Source organism: Aphelocoma coerulescens, chromosome 7 (genome assembly GCF_041296385.1).
Source record: "Aphelocoma coerulescens isolate FSJ_1873_10779 chromosome 7, UR_Acoe_1.0, whole genome shotgun sequence".
NCBI lineage: Eukaryota > Metazoa > Chordata > Aves > Passeriformes > Corvidae > Aphelocoma > Aphelocoma coerulescens.
This window is the reverse complement of record NC_091021.1, coordinates 33,912,982-33,932,244: the sequence shown is the minus strand read 5'-3', so window position 1 is coordinate 33,932,244 and position 19,263 is coordinate 33,912,982.

The window sequence follows — 19,263 nt, the reverse complement described above, 5'->3', positions numbered from 1 at the left end:
CAGTATTTACCAACAAATGCAGGTTTTATTCATATATGCAGAATACTGCTATGCATAAAACATGATGTGAAACATAGCTTTATGTATTTTTACTAGGCAAACTTAAACTTTGATTTATGTCCATTTCACTAAAACTTTATTGCTTCCTCGTCAGACAGGACAGATTCCTTTCTGTATCTTAGATGGTAAATATAGTTAATGTGCTGAGGCTGCAATGGATCAGCAGTGAAGCTGTTTAATAGTGACATAAATTATTTCAGTGACTTTTCCTGCAAGTGAGAGATGACTCCATGTGCTATAAACTAATACCAAAGGAATGATGCTCTTTCATGCTAGCAAAGTGCCTCAGCTATATTGTTTTTGTATCCTGTTGGGGATGCTACAAATGCAGCATGTATTACAACTATATGCACCTAGGCCATTTTTCTTTGCTGTTTTTAATGCTCTCCTGCACTGAAAATTGAGCTTCAGTGTCTGAATGAAGGCAAAGCCAATTACTTTCTTTGAAACCTCTCTTTAAAGTCTCAAAATCCCAACAGATTTTTAAAAACCTTTCCATTAGCTTAGAAACATATTCTAAAATAATGATGCCTGTAGAAACTAAGAAGGGTGAATGGAGCTGGATGGCTGTGGAGAGCCACACGCACATCCTGCCCTTCCCCACACCACAGGGGCTGCTCAGCAATGCTCCATCTCCATTAGCCTGTCCCTGTCTCCAGAGACTGTGGGATCCTTTCCAGAGCATTCTGTTCAACCTGCAGTTCAAGTGCACTTCTGCCAAGAAAACAGTTTCAGTTTGTCCTCTAATTGGTCACTTATAAAAGCCCTCTCGTGTGCATTGTGGTTCCTCAACAGAAGTCACAGGAATACCAGGGAGCGGAGCAGGCCTTTATTACAGTGCCACAGAAAGTGTGCCATCGGACAGCTGATGCAGAAGGGAACAGTTTTCACCTATTCAGTGCAGCTCTATTGTCTGTTCACTTTTGTCCTTGCCTCCACAGGAATTCTCATTCCCCTGTTGCACATTTTCTTACAAACCTAATTGCAGTTTCCCTCTTTCTGTGCCTCCTACCAAGGCAACTTTGGCAGTTCCACAGAATGTCCTCTTGCTGTTAGGTTTTATCCCTGTACCAAAGGGATGTCATGCAGGACATCAGGACCTCATTTCTACTTTTCCTCCCTTCCACGAGCACTCTTCCAACTGTGTTTCTGTCTCCTCTCCATCTCTTTGCATGAACTTGATCTGAGTTCCTTCTTTTAAGCTGTCCTTTATTTCTTTACAAACCAGCAGTAACCTCCTTTTCCCTATACCTGCAAATGCCCCTCAATGTCTCAAATTTGATCTATAACCACTTCTTCAGTTTCTTTCTCCATCACTAACTTTTTCATCCAGCTCCATCAATCTCACCCCCGCAGATCCAAAGCAGAAATTCCACAGCCAAGTGGTTCTCTCCTAGAGCCCCTTCTCTCCCCATGCCTGTAAGCCACACTCTCTCATAGACACTTGGATCCTCACATTCTCTCCTCTATTTCCTGTTAAACTTATTAATTCTCACCTCTGCCATGGCCAAGTGAAGCCACAGTGTGACCACCTCCTGTCTGTTTTACACCCAGAGCTCTCACTACTTTTCCACTCTTCTTCGGTGGAAAACAACAAACTTTTTGACAAACTTTTTCATCATAAAAAGATTTTTTAAAATATTTCTTAAGTGCATGAGGAAAAGCCTTCTTAAATCTGTTTACCAGTTTTCAGCTCTGTAAAAGAGGAACAAACTGAGCTGAGTGGCAGACAGAGCCCCTCTCCTGCCCTGGAATATCTGCCTCTGCCTCCATGCCCTCAGGGCCATCCCCCCTGGCAGCAAGAGGCACAGCACTGTCCCACTCTCCCAGCATTATTCAGCATCTCCACAGAAAACTCAGCCCTTCCCAGGTATTCATTCTCTTTCCTCACTGCAGCAAGACAATGCAAGAAATATTTCAGCATTTTTTTCTGAATCTGGCCAGAAGTAAAGATGGTCTGCATCACTCCTCCACCAACCCCTATGGAACATTTCTTCTGAGGGAGGATGGGGACTGGGGGAGTCCTTTATGGCTGACTTCTCCTTGAATATAGAGCCCTTTAAAGCACCAGCGCAGCAGTTATTTCCCCATTGTTCATCCTGCTTTCCAATTACACAGCATACAAATGGGCAGGCACTGAACAAAATGCACAAGACTGGCAGTGTTACAACTGAAATATAATCATAAAGAACCCGATATTACATAAAATTTAGATCTGGTGATAAATGTATTGAACTTTGGAGTATTTCTTCCCAAGTTTTCCCAGGAAAGTCTTCAGTTATGTCTTAAAGTCTAAACTGGTTCTCTCAGGAGGAGATTCTGTAAGTTATCTGTCTTTTCTGTAGTGGCTAAAGACTACTTTAAGACACAACAGAGAGTACTTAATCCGAGAGATCTCAATCAACTTTAAACATTATTTTATTGAAACCTACAATGAAAACTCAAGTCATCTGCATAGAAACACCCAGGATGGTCTCAGGACAGCCCTCCATATTGTGGCTGAAGCAGGAACAGCTCTTAAGGGAATGTTGAAAATGCTCGACAGTATAAACCTCATCAGGCAGTTCATGTTTTCCCCATAGTTCTGAGGGATCTCTGGCAAACTGAATTCCATTAATGGCCTCAAGTTTTAAGTTTTTCAATTTATTCAATGCAAAATTAAAATGTTCTTCAGCATGTGCTTCGAGTCTTCCCTAGATTTTAAACCAACACCGGGAGCAAATCCTGCTTTACAAAACTGAAAACTGCAGCTGTGTTTCTTGTCCCTCTGCCTCAGTCACCTCCAGCAGAGCCTGCAGAGGCTCTAGCTTCTAGTAACCTGCACCTTATTTCCAGAGTTTGGAGTATCATAAGAACTCTAAGGCTGTGCTTCCAATTGTTGACAATAATTCCTGTCCTCCTTTCCACAGCACATGGATTGTCCCAGTTCTCCAGAAACCCCAGCACATGAAACATACCCCAGAAAACACCCCAATGCAGAGTACTTTCATTGCAAAGATTATTGCCATGGTTTCCTTTTCTCTTGAACCACTCAAAGGTTTCCAGAGAAATCAGTGGAATTGCATCTGACTGAAATTCCTATAGCTGAGGCTGAAATTGTCCATGTGTTTCCAGCATTTGGAGGGAGAGAACACTCAGTTTAGGAGGCTGATGTGAGTGGATTAAGTGCTTTTTTACCCCCAGGCTGAAACAACAGCTCAAGGAAGTTTTCCTTCCTCCACCCTCTCCTCTCTTTTCATATTACACACAGGCTTCCAGTCCTATCACTTCCCATTAAAAAAAGCAATGTCAAGGTGGAGGAGGCGACTGGAAACCTCACTTTAAACACTAACATTATTTTTGTGATTATTTCATAACATATTTTTCTGATGTTTATTTCTCCTGGAATGGTCTGGAAATGCACAGTTATTTTACAGTGACTTATTACTGTCATTATTACATATGATAACCTCAGAGAATAGACTGACATAATTCAAAATCCACAGAAAATTACAATAAACATCTCTGTGATTACAGGATGGCTTTTGCCTTAACAGGAACAACTTTTTCAACCTGGAAGCCTTTGCTTAGCTGGATGTGTAGGAGCAGAGCTGGATGTCCAGGAGAATTACACCATTTGTCCATGATTACAGTACCACACTAACCCAGAAGAACAGGCAAAAGCAGGAGAATTCATTCAGATGTTCCTTTCACAATTTCTGGATAAGGAAAACCAAATTTGGGAGACAAAAAAAACCACAAGGAATTTCTCAGCAATGAAGTTTTGTCCTAAAAGTGCCAATTCATGTAAGGGAGGCTGAAGTTGACAGTTTAAATTACTGACAAATTCCAACCATTACTTGGGTCTAAACTCAAAAAAATTTTGGTTTTCAATTCTTGCATCTGATTATTCCTTCTTCTCTTTTTGCTTGAGCACACATTCAGAGAACCCACATTTGTAAAAGCAGAGGAGAAGGACGGGAACAGACACATGAGCTTTTCTTTCATGTACAAACAAGCTGTAAGTACTGGTAAAACTGAGAGATCAGCCAGTCAGAGGTCTGGAGTTCATCTTGTCTCTTGTTTCCCCTGTGATTTTTTTTGTTCTTGATTATCAAGAAAATCAATAAGGTTATGTCCAGTGATGTCTGGTGCTTGTCTATCAACTCTCTGTGCATGAAAAGTGATCGATTTCCGTGGTACAGAAAAAAATAGACTGCCATCATTTTACAACCCAGGCTGTGTACTTGAACTTGACTGAGGTAATCAGTCTGTAATCAAAGGCTTCCTGTGTCTTTCAGATTTTAAAACTACTTTCAGTGATGTCATGAGTGTACCCCTAGGATGGCAGAACACCATCTTTCCCATTCTTTCAACTCCCAGCTGGTTTATCAGTTTTGAAGCATTTTTTCTAATTTCTGACTGAGCTCCATTTGAAGTGGGAATTCATTGCTTCCTCCAATCCCCTGATTTATAGTGCCTTCAGACCATGACCAGACAGAAGAGAGGGACCTGACAGCTCTTCAAGTTTGGCTTGCCCTGTTCCACTCAAGAACTGCATCTTTCTTCTCTGTTTGCAGTGGGAACAGGAAAGGATTGATAAAAAGACAACCATCTTTTATTACAACTAGAAATTCAACCATATATTTTCAGTATCCAAATTAGAGCTACCATTAGTGGAAGAGGGAGTTAACCTGCAGCACAGCTTTCATTATCTCCCCAGTATCATGTGTTTGGTAAGAAAAAGCTGCAGTTCAACATTTCTCATGAATATACTTATGTTAGTCTTTACATTTCAGCATTTTAATTTGGTATGAAGTTTGCTTCTTATACAAAAGGATAATCAAATATGTCATGAGCTCTCCATGAATGAGTGCTATATTGTATCACAGGACAGAATACTCTGATTCAAACAACAAAAAACACATCTTTCCACTTAAATTATCTGAAACTATTTTACAAATTAATTTCAAACAATGTGGAGAAAAAAACAGAGAGTGAAATACTGTTAACTTGGAATTAAAGTGACAAAACAGGCTGAGGGTTTTGGCTAGTATGTTTTCAGTTGAATCATTTTTTCCCTTTTATTCACATTTGCCCCATACTTTCAAAGAAAGAACTTTACCTACAGCCAGCTCAGAGTAGTCATATTGCAGTTGTATTATCCATCCATTCAGAAACCATCTGCCCCAGTAACACCTCATCAGCAAATCTCTCTATGATGTGCGTGTTCACCTTCAAGGTGGAATCACTGATTTTTTTTTAAGAATAGTCTTTTTCCTTGTAGTTTCTGTACCCTTAGACTTGATTATGCATTTTTGTATTGCTCTAAAAAATCCAGAAGAGCGTGCACACACACACACACACACACACTAGAGATTGGGGTCTCATTCCTTTCTGCATTGCAGTCCTGTCAGTCATTCATATCTGTGCAAAATAAGTGCAGCATAAACAAAGTGCCAGGTCTGATTTGACATCAACTGTGCAATGCATAAATAAGGTGCAAAGCAGGGAACGACTGACCACAGAAACTTTATAGCAAGCTGCTGGCTAGGTACAGAAGTATGGAAATTCTGGGTGCCAATAACTTCATGTAAATAGGTTATGTGGAAATACAAGGCTGTATTTTCTACAGGTACACAGTATTTCTAGTATATATGCCACGGTTTCCTTAATACTTTATCTCTCTGAACATATGAAATTGATGGGTTTGCACTATCTGTACCTAGAAGATGTATAGGATGGCAGAAGTTTCAATGTCTGATGTGAAAAAATAGAAGTATTGAAAAAATAAGCCATTTCCTAAAATCCAATCACGACTGATTTCTAGCAGAAATAGTAAAGGAATATCTCAACATGTTTGCTCTTGAAAATATTCTTCCTGGGGAGATTGACTGTGTTAACCTTAAGTTAACACCCAGGCACACTTTAGGGCAATCCAGGTGTCAGTGGTGACAGTAACACTTGAACTTAGTCTGTATCTGCATTCTATCTATGCACATGCTCTGTGCCTAAGGAAGTATTTTCTTTTATTGTTCTTAATTTATTTTCATATACTTTTTTCTGGAATAAAAGACAAACATCCTAAGGAAGCAGCATGTTCCAGCAGGACCAGCACAGCAGCAAGGAGATGAAGATTCAGATTTTAAGTCTAAGCCTGACTTGCTGTACAGTCTGGTTACTTACCTCCTGTTTATCAACTTAACACTATCTAAAAAGGATCCATTAGGAGAATTCTCTCTGATCTAAACAAGTGTTCAGCATTCCTGTAAAATACCAGCTAGGGTCAGGTGGACTTTTCCTGTTCCTTAACTAACAGGTATGTCTTGACTAAAACCTCCTCACCTGCAGAAGTCTGTGCCACCCACTGATTCACTAGAAAAGTTAAAATAGATACAAACTGATGGTTAAGATGAAGTGAAAAAAAATAGAAAAATGTCAAAGGCTTTGGGTTCCCCTGCCTAGCACTGAAGAGCTCTGACAGCCTCCTGCCTCACCAAGTGAGATGGAGGCAGCTCAGAGCCATCCCACCAGATGGCCGTGGGTGACAGCCAGTGCCCAGATGGGTGCTGCCTCTTCCCTTTTCCTGGTATTTCAGGGAGTTTTTAAGTATAGCTGGGGTTGAGTGCTGAGGGTCAGATAATGCTACTCAAAGGATTTTGGAGAGAAGTGGGAGAAAAGTCCTCAGCCGCTTTAGCTGTGTAACTCAGGATTACAACCCGTGTCTGACTCCCTGGAGGGACACCAGTGGTATTTAACCTCCTCTGAACCAATAACAGAAATTACAGCTCAGGAACTGCACCCCTTCACACATAGGGAAGGTAACAGGGTGAGGAAAGACGTGCCAATGAAAACTCCAATATTAAAGGGTACATAAAGCTTTCCTGAGTGTAACTTTCATTAGAATATGACTGCTGAAAAAGTTAACAGACCTCAGAGGAATAAAATGCTGAGTGGGGATTTTGCTGGGTCCAGAAAGGAAATCATGACTGAACACTTTTTTGCTCTTAAATAATCCATTCTCTACATATGCACAGACTGTAGTTTAGAATATTGAGTATTGTTTTCAGTAAGAAACATTGTAGGATCTACTAAGGAAACATACTTTGTTAGATTCAGCTGTGTAGTGGACTTGATCTGAAATTAGCATACTAAATTCTACCTAGACCTGCACCTTAATAGAGTTCACTGGGCAAATGTATAAATAAGAAGTTTCTATCTGTCATCTCTCTGACATGATGCTAAAGGCACTTTTAATCTCTGCATAATAAATGGGATTAAGTTTTCCCTACATATGGCTTTATCATGCCAGTTTACTAGAGTCCAATAGACAAATTCTCCTGACTGACAGTCTACCTTTTGCCACTGCTTTGGCTGGAGTAGGAGGTTTATCACCTCGTGCAAGCACCTTTCACTCTCTCCATGAGTCACACAAACACTCTACACTGCAGAGGTTCTCTCTGCTGGAGTTTGTGGGCGACCAGCACGAGCAAAGCTTTTGATTTCTGGGAAATAGTAGAAGGGTAAATGATACTGAAGAGGAGAAGCAGGTTAAACTCAGAGAGAAGTGAAAAGCACAAGTAAAAGGAGGGAGGAGAGTGGTTTTAGAGAGAACTGAATAAAGGCTCTTTCCCCCTGAACCTTGTTGAACTCCTGGTTCAACTGTAGGCTTTCTTTAATACCTACACTTCCTCACAGTTCCTCACCTGTATAAAATGGGAAATATTTCCTTACTTTGTGTTACATACTGTGACTATGAGAGGTAATCACATGTTACAACTACCAAAACATATTGTGAGCAGCAAGTGCTAAAATCATTCTTTGATGGTTTGGTTTGGAGCCTCTCAGCACTATGATTCTTTTGTCTTCCGTCCTCCCACTTCCCATTGTTCCCCCACTAAATCTGTACAATGAAAATGCCATTAGGTGAACATCACAAATCTGTACCAGAACTGAAGGGAGGGAAGAGCATTCACTGTATAAGGCCAGTAAAAAACTACTTGGGACAGGTCTAGATCAAGAGCAAACTAAGGAAATGCAACATCACATTTAGTACCTGCACCACTTCATTTTGTGAGCCTGCACCCCTACTCCCAAAGCTGCTTCTCCCAAGGTGCAGCAGCTGTTTTACCCCACAGAGCTCCAGGATCCCTGGCACAGCACCAAGGTTGATGCTAAGTGATGCTCAAGGCCACAGGGTAAAAATACATGTGTGGGTTTTGTGTACCCAGCCCCAAAACAAGGGTGGCTAGAACTGGTGATTCCTAAGAGAACTCAGGTAAAACCAGACCATCAAACCAGTTTAACAACATCAGGAAGAGGCACCAGGAAGAAATGAGGCCAGAGCCAGCACAGCTACTTCATTTTGGTAAAACTAAAATTCCGAAACCAGCTACCACAACAGATGCCAGCACCTGAACTTCCAAAAATATTAGATCATAACTGCAAGGAAGGCTTTTCCACCCCAGCTCTCCAGTGTTGACATTTAGAGGGGGTATAAAAGCAAACCCTGTTTCACTCCTCAGAGAAATATCAAGAAAGAGTCCAAAGGTTATTTGTATTTATTCTTCTATGTATGTGAGGGCGTGGGGTGTTGGGGGGGTTTTGCCTTTTTCTTAAAAGAAGATCAAATTGAGTCTGAATCACATACAATCAGATTTTCAGAATCCCCCAAGTAATTAGCAAAAGAAACCCCTCCCAACAGGCTATGTGCTTTTACCCATGTAAAATCGTCCATATAATGTCTCAGGTAAACTAAATTGAAAGTATAGAGTATATTTACAGTTATCCACAAGAGTAGCATTTTATCAACAGACCAAGGGGGGAAAAAACAACAACCAAACTTAAAACTGTGAATTTGAATTTATGTTAGGTCACTGAAGACAGAGAAAATATTTGAACATATTATCATGTTTCTTCTTCATTGGGAAAAGTAATTTAAGCCATGTGCATAACAGCATTGACATTTCAGTACCTTAAATCTGTTCTCCACAAGTCCAGTCTTGCTGTTTGATGTCTGTAACAAGAAAAGATTCAATATGAACATATCAATTTACTTTTTCTTTCCTTTCTCACCTGTGATTTACTGCTCAAATTCCCAAACAAACATAAAATCTGAAAACAGGGAGAAAGCAATACATGTGGCATGCTATCCTCATCTGTGCAACCACCTACAACACTGTCAAGACAGAGCTGGTATTTTGAAGATGAATAAAGTCTCACTGTAAACAGACATGAGCCTCAAAGACCCTGAAAGTCTCTCCTAAACCACAGGAATTCTGGACATTGGTCTCCTGCTATACATATGGTCAGAAGAAAGAGATTTTGTAAAGGTTCCTCATTCCTACCTCTCTTTTTTTCTTTTTTTTTTTAATAAGAAATGTGATGATTCTTACTCAACTTGGTAAAACATTCTGAGATCAATAAATGAAAAGGTTGATCCATGCATTTAGAAATATTACTGAGTACTTTGCAGCAGATAGCAGTCTGCCTGAAAGCATGCCAAATGCCCCATTTCTTATTCCACAGTTTAGAATGAGCCAGTGAATGCTGCAGGATCATGATTAAACTTTTAAATGTCACATCTACTAAACAGCAATATCAGTCAGATATTGAGACAGTGTTATATGAACTTAGCTCACATCAGTAAAAGAATTATACAACTCTTTCCCCATAATTTGTTTCAATAGGATATGTACACCTCATAGCTACAGTCAATCACTGTGTTCCTCACTTAGGAGTGTGAAAAATAAACAGTCTATTCAGCTCCACTTGAGGAAAAAAGAAGTCATGTATTTTATACACTGAACAACACAAGGTATTATCTCTATACTCATCAGCTCCTTGGAATGTCAGGCCTACACAAATCAATAACAATTATGTCACACTGAGTCTCGGCCTGTTTGCACATTCCTAAAGGACCCAGCTCCTGAAGATCTGCAGCCCATGGGAAGGACATGCTGGAGAAGTTTATGGAGGACTGTCTCCCATGGGAGACACCCCACACTGGAGCAGGGAAGAGTGTGAGGAATCCTGCCCCTGAGGAGGAGTGGCAGAGACGTGTGATGAACTGGCCACAGCCCCATTCCCCATCCTCCTGTGCTGCTGGTGGGGGGAGAAGGTGGAGAAAATAATGAGTGAAGTGGAGCCATGAAGAAGTGAGAGGTAAGGAGAAGGTGTTTTTAAGATTTGGCTTCATTTTTCCTTATCCAGCTGTGATTTGATTGGTGATAAATTAAACTAATTTCCCCAAGTCTGTTTTGCCTCTGACGGTAACTGAATGATCTCTCCCCATGAACCTTTCATGAAGTTCTCTCCCCCTGTCCAGCTGAAGAGGGCAGTGATGGAGTGGCTTTGGTGGGCACCTGGTGCCCATTCAGGGTCAGCCCAGCACAGCACCACAGGAACTGTGTCCTACAGACTCTACACAAGGTCAAGAAATGATGAACTGCTAATTATGAGACTGAAACAAGTGATCCAAGATTACTTTGTTATATCCTAACTCTGTATTTAGGTGTTTGGGGTTTTTTTATTTCATTATAAATTTGTTTATCTAAGTTAATGCCTTTCTTAATATATAGGACATGTGTTCAGATTTGGACAGACAGAAGCATAGGCTATAGCTCATAACCTCCATCTGCAGTACCACAGCATCTGTAAATATCAAAAATCAATCAAAAGAGAGGTTGGCTGGTGTGATGTGCTCAGTCACAGATCAGAGCCTTTGTCTGATCTCTGGAAACAACCACAAAAATCTGTCTTAGAGCAAGGGAAAAAGACACTATTTGACTTTCTGCATGCCACAGTAAATGCTCACTTCCACGGCAGAGAAGGACATGTTTCTACAACTATGCTTGCTGCCAGTCAAGAGTAGTTGAGGCAAAACAATCAGAAAGAATTCAGCTCCAAAATGCCCTAAATTGATTTAAATGTGTTGTAGCCCAACTCTGCCTTTCTCTAGCCCCATTGCTCACCCTCAGGCAGAGCTGGCCAGCAAAAAGCTTTTTACCAGGACAACTCGTCTTTGCTCACACCACTCCAGCCTGCCTTCAGATTGCCTGCTTTTCTGCCTCACCAATGACAAATGAAGGAACATCCCACAGATAAATCACATATAACAAAGGCTGGTTCTCCTTACAGAAAGGCTATACTCTAAATACCTGCTGACACTTTAAAGAAATGAAATTCCCTTTCAAATGGGAAAAGAAAAAAACCAGAGGTACCTCAATGCTTTAAGCAACTTTTCCAAAGACCTAAATGTTGAATCAGAAAGTGATAAAACACACCAGGAAAGTTCTAGTCAGTTGAAACAGTACATGCCCCCTTCTGAACAGTCTCCAAGGAGTAAAAATAAAATATGTTCATTTTGTCTGAAAACACAGCAAGTTGTTTTCCTTCTTTTAAGTCCATTTGATGATAGTAACAAACTTCCACAGGAGGCTTCTGAGATCTTCCTTGGGCAAAATCTACAAGTCAGTGTATTCAGAGCTACTGCACAACAGAACAGGAACAGGAAAGATCTCTCTTGACGTCTTCCAGAAGTCAAATTCAGACTTTGATTTGAGGCAGGTGCATTTACATGCCAGGAAAAATTTCTATTTCTACACATAAGATTAGCAGCAAGGAAAGCCTTAGAAGTTCAGACAAAAAACCTGCCTGACCTTGAAATGTGAAGGTCATTCAAACTTTGCTGGACTGCAAAGCTTTCATCTTACGATAGGGAGGGCTACAAATGGAAGACTGTGCCAAAATCTGCTCTCAGCCACTTTAAGGCTTGAGCAATTTCTTTTACATTTCAGTATAAAAACCTTTGGAGCAGTGACCTTCAGCCTTCCTCGCCAGGCACACATCACACCCCCTACACGAAGGTGCCTCTGTGGACCACCATTAGCACTGCAGGAAGCAGAGATCCCAGAGGCTCCCTCGGGTTTCACCATCTTCCCTTCCCTCCTGCTGCTCTCTAATTGTGCTTTTAAAGGAAGGACACTAGCAGCCAGGATGTCTCTCATGAAAGGCATAAACGACTTCCAACCACTGCTAGCATTTTTAAAGCATTTCATGAAGGGTTAAAATGCACAGACCTAACCAATAATTTGAGCTTTATGACTGAGTTTCTGGGCTTGTTCCTAAGCAGTATTTTTTTGTCTGACTGACAAGGTCCTCCTCTCTCTGAGTAGCAGGGTCACAGAAGCCATCAGTCAATTACCCTTTCCCAGTGCAATGACTGCCTTTTCACCTCTCCGACTAGAAGGACTTAGCAGTGTTATTCACACTTCCCCGAGTGCAAAGCTCTTCGTGATCTTTCTGGATAAGAGATGTTCTTCAGATAAAAGCCGGAATCCTCGTGATGTGCTGCTCACTTTTCTGCACACTCATATTGCTCCACCATGGCACAAGTGGAGTTATAAAGTCACCAAAGGCCTGTTTATTCTTATTTCTTCCTCAGCTACATTTATTTTCCTCTTCTGCAGTGGTATCAGAAACTTCAATAAAGAGAAGTAGGGGAAAAAACCCACTTAGTAGTGTATGCATTCCTGGCTCCATTTTCCTTACCAGAACTACATTAGGGATTAATTTAGGCATAAACTCTTTTCATTAGTTCCACAGTAAGTAGAGATGCTAAGCAACACTTGTCTAAAGATACTCAATTTACAAGCCACAGCTCATCAAAGATTATGTTACATGCATAAAGAGTGGACTTAGAAATAAAACAGTTGCATGAAGCCAGAGCCCTTAACTAAAAGGAGACATAGGTAAGAGCTGAGTCAGGAATTATAGTCTTTATTCTAATGCTGTGCACTTTAGTAACTGGGCACTTAGAGAATTTAGGAATGTAAGTTTAGTGCAACTTTTCCAAAGTTCTATCTTTAAAGCTTAATCACCAAGTCAGCTAACAAAATCCTCACTTCCAGTCAGGCTTTCTGTATAGTGGAAGACAATGGAGAGAATGGAGATAATTACTTAATTGCAGACTATATTTGATGGTGGAAAGTTTTGGATTTAGCAGATCCAAATTGCTTGCAAAGCTTGACATTTCTCCTAAGTGTCATGAAAGGAAAATGTTTGTGACTTGTTCTTTTGAGAAGGTAACTCTTGCTTTGCATAATCATCTTCCTCTTTGTTGCTTCCACATTGTTCTGGCATCACTGATCCGAGAAGTATCCAATATTTTAAACTGCTCTATGCATATGGTTTCAATGATGTGGAATGGCTATTTCATTTACATAAAGGTCAAAAGCAGAGGTGAGCAAAGTGCTGCAAACACAGAGCTGGCTGGGCTCTCTATTTTTATGTCCTTTGAAAGGCAAGACTCTCTCCAGGTAGAAGCAATATTGAGCACTTAATTGCCCTATGTGGAATCAACAATTTCTTCAGCAATAATAGACTCAGATTAAACACAGTTGCAAGTCTATTCTATCATCATAAGAATTACCCGAGCACTGCTTTCGGCTCTGTTCACAGTGTAACTGGAGTGATCAGTTGATGTCTCAGGCTTACAAACCAGCTGTTACGTGCAAATTCTGAATTCAGACTGTCTGTAAGAGGGCTGCGAAGCCGTGTGACTAACACGAATAATTCTCAGGCTGAAGCCAGCAGAGGCCGTAGAGGAAGCATGCAGATTGTAGGAGTTTTCACTGCAGATTTTTAACATCCTTGAGGCTGCTCTGAAACTAACCCCATGTGCTCTGTGACTGTCAGGAGCTACCAAGAGAAGGGCCTCGCCACTTCTTGAGTATACAGCACCTTTCTCATGAAGGCAGTAACTACAGACTGGTAATATTTACTGCCTTGAAGCAATGAGTCTTCACTGCAAGCAATTTCCTAATCATGTGTCACTGATCTCATTCTCAAGGCTTTTATTTTTACAGGTCATCATAATCCAGTTCCTTTTCTTCTCTTCATAAAGGACTGGGTGTATATAAAGATGCTATTTAGGTCACTCTCAAATTGTGCTAGACGCTGTCAACAGCAACACTGCCTCATGACACAGAGACACAGAGCAAGGTGGGGGCAGGACTAACCCAAGCCTGCTAAGTGCCAGGTGTACAAAATGATAAGCTCTCCATCACTGACACAGAAGTACCTGTGTCGAGGTGAACTCTAGTAGGTGAGCAGTGCTGTCAAAGTCAGCAGGTAATCAAACCTCAGGATGTGGAAGGGTCATGTAGCCCATGGCCAGACCAACGAATGCCTGATTTGTCACATTACTATTAAATACATTATTGCACTTCCACCCTTTAGCATCAGTTTTCTCCCCAGCATCTCCACAAGAGCAGAATGAAAGAGGATGGAGAGTTCCTTGCTGCAGCTAAGTAGGAGAGCGAGACTATCCCTAAACAAAGCCACAAAGCTGCTTCTAATTCCTGCCCAATATTAGCCAGCCTGAAGATAATCACATCAACGAGGTGTGACTCCCTCCACATCAGTAGGAAACTCATCTTTAAGCAGGAGAAGTAGATTAGCAGGGAACTATGCTACTCCTCTTCTTGTAAGCCTTGAGAGTTTATGCACAAAGCAGGTGACCTATTCTTCATCACAGACATGCAAATGCCAGACATCAAAGAACACTTCTAACTGAATTCTCAGCATAATTAATTTTCACCAGAAACTGGTTTAACCTTTTAATCCATCTGAGCTAATAGATAGTAATGGCCTTCATTATTGCGACATCTGAACAGCTCCCAGTTTTTTCAGATGAAGGCCTGTCACCACATTTTGTGAGGTGAGGAGGTACTAACCACCTTCTTGCACCGGGGTAAAGCACCAGGCAAATGCCAACTAAATAAACTTTTCAATTTTATGTATGAAACCATGCCTGATAAGGCCGCCATTTCTTTTCTCAAAACACTTTCTTCCATAGGAATAAGTTTTAGAAGTTTAAACTGTCATTTCACATAAAACATTGTGTGCTTTTCCACCACCCACTCAGGAAAGATGCTCACTCTGGCTCCAGGAAGCTGAGAAAAGCCAGAAAGAGCCGTTTGCCCCTCAGAGACACCTCCCAATTCCTACAGTGCTAAGTGTCAATAGCAGTCTGGCAGCATCCTCACAGCTCCAAGCGGGCTTGAACCAAAAGTCTAAAAAAACTGAATTCCCTATGGCCTGATGAGTCAGCATGTGGAATTTGAAACAGGATTCAAATTCAAGTTTGCAAGTTTGATAGCTGATATAATGAAGCAAACCAGGGCCTCTGACCTGAATTTCTTGAGAGCCACAGTCCAACCCTCCCCGCTGAGTTTTCAGCTCAGGTACAGCACAGATGTTGCAGGGAGTCATCGATTCCCTTTGTCAGAAGCAGGCAAAACGCATTTCTGTATCATAAGGCAGCACTCAGAAGTAATCTGTTCTCTACATCTTTTACTTACAATAGCAGAAAAATTCACGGGAGTAATTCAAAGTTAGAAGAAGTTGCAAAGGGTCAAATGAAAATGCCCACCCATTATCACACCTCTAATTTCTTTAGTGAATCACAATGCATAAGGGGATTTCTGTTGTCTTCCAAGTCTGACAGCAGAGATTGGATTTATGCAAATTATAAGGTTAAAATAATTAGAGATAGGTCAAAGGTATAAATCAAACAACCAGAGCTGACATATCTAAAATTCTGCATGCTAAACAATCAAGGTGTTTAAAGCCAAAACATTTATTGGTGCTTATTTATATAGAAAAAAATTGAGGAAGGATTTGCTAAACTATCTGGTTGTTGAAAATGTACAAACATTTTTTGTCGGTATATTTTACAGATCTCACACGGGAAGACAAAGTCTTGTTCTGTATTTCTGCAGCAGAATTACCATTTATAGAGAGGCAGGTGAATATTTCAATCCCCTTCCCTATCTCTAATTTAAACATAACAAGCAGAAAACCACCCAAGAAATGGATTATCACAGATCTGCAAAACAGGTGGCTCAGCCAAAACCCAGCAATGCAGGCATAAAGTGGAGGATAGGATGGGGAAAACAAAGTCCCAATTTAAACAAGTGAATAAAAAATTACAACTCTATTTTTTCAAAAATTACATGTGGTGTTCCCTTTCTGTGGAAAGGTCACTGTTGCCTGAAAGGAATAAGGAAAAAATGCAAACAAACAACAAAAAAAGTCTCCCACAACATTTTGTCTTGAAAACTAAAATACTTTTGTCTGAAATACCCCATTCATCAGTGCCCCACCCAGGAGCTCTTCAGCTATCTGGATCAGTCCTGCGTCAAACCAGGGATTCCAATACATATTTTTCAGGTTTGGACTTGGATATTTCATGAAAGAAAAAAGCTATTTTGTGGGTATCTACAGTGAAAAATCATTTGCTGTGGAGTGATACCTTATTTATCTCTGGGTCCCTTGGTTTTTTCCATATTGTTTTAGCCATGTCCTATGAATAGATGGAGATAGAGTGGAAATAAGAAGAGACACACATTTCAGCTGTGCATTTGTTATCTGAAATTATGCACATCATGGCTGATATAATTAATATCCCTCTTGGTTAGCTTATCAGTAGAGTAGTGTAAAGTAGAGGTTCACATAACATTAAATATTCCATGGAAGAAAAGAGATCCCTGCATGTTTCATGGTGAAATAAATTACCAAATACAACTGTACACTGACTTTTGATAGGTAACATAGTAAATAAATAAATAGATAAATGCATCTTTTAGAAGTGAAGTTTTTGTCCCTGCACTTAGCAGGTGAAGAGGGGAGGGAAAATAGAACCTGAGTTTACTTTAATTTTTTTTTCCCCATGTTATGCTTGAAATATCAGTGGCTGATAACAGCCTGCATTTCCTAGCAAAGAAATAATGTTTTTTTCTAAACACTGAGTGAAGTGGCACTCATGAGGTTTGCTCTCTTCCTTCTCACAGTATGGCAGAGTAATTTTCCTCATACCTGATCCATTTTGTTTTCTCAGTTCCATTTCTTTTTTCCCCCCATTCATCTCTGTCCTCTCCTTCTACTTAAAAACTCATTTATTGTGCTCCATAGTTCATTAAAATGTTCCTTGCTTCAAAACCACTTTAAAATCATTATACATATTTACTACTCCTTTGAGTTTTTTAAGTCACTTCTTGTCTTACAGCTCTGAAGTGACCTCTTTTCCCCTCAGATGACTTTCCCTGTGACTGAAGTCCATTTAACACAATATGCACGCGAAGCAATTTAGGGAAATTACAGAAAAATTCTGCCAATGACTCCATATAAGTGAGGGAGTGCTCGTGCTGGAGCAATGTGAAAGCAATCTGTGGGTATTACAAATATCCTTTTCTTTCATTTCCCTGACATTGGAAGAATTTGTTTGGAATTGAGACGGGCAAATGGCTCACAATTAATTATTCACTTGATTCATGTAATCCTGTTTTTGTTTCAATTATTTGCTAACAGTTTGCAATCCTCTCATTAATTATTTGAAATAATTTGATAAATAATTGCATGATCTGCCCACGTGCACAAGCCAAGCTTTGTAAATACAAGCTTTCTGCTCGGAAGAAACAATGCTAAGCACATTTCTGTCTTTTGGGGGCATTCTTTTATAATTATAATTATGTTAAATATTCTAAGGCAGTGAATGTCCACTTAAAGAAAAAAAATCAAAAATGTACAAATTATTTCAGTTCAGAAATTCTTAATTTATATTTAGTATAAAAATCAAGTATTTAATTTAGATTTTAAAAATTCATATATTTAAATTTAATTATCCTCTAAAAAAATTACATGTATAGTTGATGAGATAGAGACATGTGTTTACAAGAATCACTTTTCCTTTTTCCAGCTAAAGAAAGGCAGTTGAGAAGAAATATCTTGTAAGATACTTCAGGGATGCCATTCTTAAAATATTAACAGTACTTTATTTACTACAGCAACATCCTCAGCAGCACTGTAATAAAAGCTCTGTCTGTGTTTCCATTCTTTATCCTGACTCCAAAAATTTTATGTACAGCACTCCTAACACTGCAGTGTGGTTTAAAATTTAGCTTAGAAATGAAACCTAAGAGACAGAAAAGTTGCTCTTTTTTTGTTTGTTTGTTTGTTTGTTTGTTTGTTTTACTATTTAGGTACTAAAGGACAGTTATTCAGAAGGTATTTACAGATATGTAGGGACAGTTTGCCCCTTCCTCCTGGAAGCCATTCTTGTTTTCTTCAATCTGTAACAGTTGCTCAATGACCTTGAAAACCTAAACTTTAAGCATATGACTCCAAAGGCAGAAGCCAGATCAATCCCTCCAAAATAGTCTTCTGGCTTTTTCTTTCTTTTTTTTTTTTTTTTTAAAGGGAGCAATTTGAGGCATTGGAGATATTCAGAACTAGACAGGGCAAAATGCTGAGCAATCCCTGATCTGATGTTGTTAGTTCGGGGGGGGGGGAATGACTCTGGACCAGATGGGCCTCAAAGGTCCCTTCTAAACTATGTTCTTCTATGCTGCAAATTCACAAACTCCATGGGAAGGAGCTGCATTTGGAAAGGGCCAAAGTTTTCATTCCAAACTTAAGCTACTACATTTTTTATTTTGATTTTTTTTTAATGCAGTTAGACAGTATCTCTTTAATGAGAGAACTTAGCTGCCATTTTTCTTCTGCAAAAGTGCAATTTTAGTGGCAAGGTTTATGGTACTCCTATAGTAAACTCCTATTAAAGCCTTTTTTTTTGTTGGTTTGCTTGGGTTTGGTTGTACGGGTTTTTTTTTAACTTAAATAGGCTGGAGACTACAGCTTTACACAAGAATAAAAGCTTTGAGTAGTTTGATCAAAGGAATTAATAACAGTTATTTCCTAAATGGAGACATTTGATTTGGAATGCTTGTAAAATGTTTTGCTTTTCTACAGCACCGAAAATCCAAGATTCTGAAAGCCTTTGCTGACATTTATTTCTCCCTTCAAATACTTCTGTAAGAAGGGTGAGAAGTGAGGTTAAAAGAGACTCAAAATACACCAGTGAGAGACTCCATGACATTTCCAGCCTCCTATTCTTCTGCTCTAGCCACTCGAATTATTCCCACACTCCAGTTCAACACCTGCTCTGGTATGATAAACCTTTGGAGCTCCTGTAGTCAATCAAGTTAATGACATGCACTTTCGACAGTCCTTTAACTAAGCCACCAAGGCTATCAAGGAGCAGTTAGTCTAGAGATGCAACAATTCAGGCAGGTTTATAAGGTCCCTAAATGTATATTTACAGGATAAACAGTAATAGACTCATCCCACAGCTCACAGAGAAAGCAACAGCCACCAGCCATT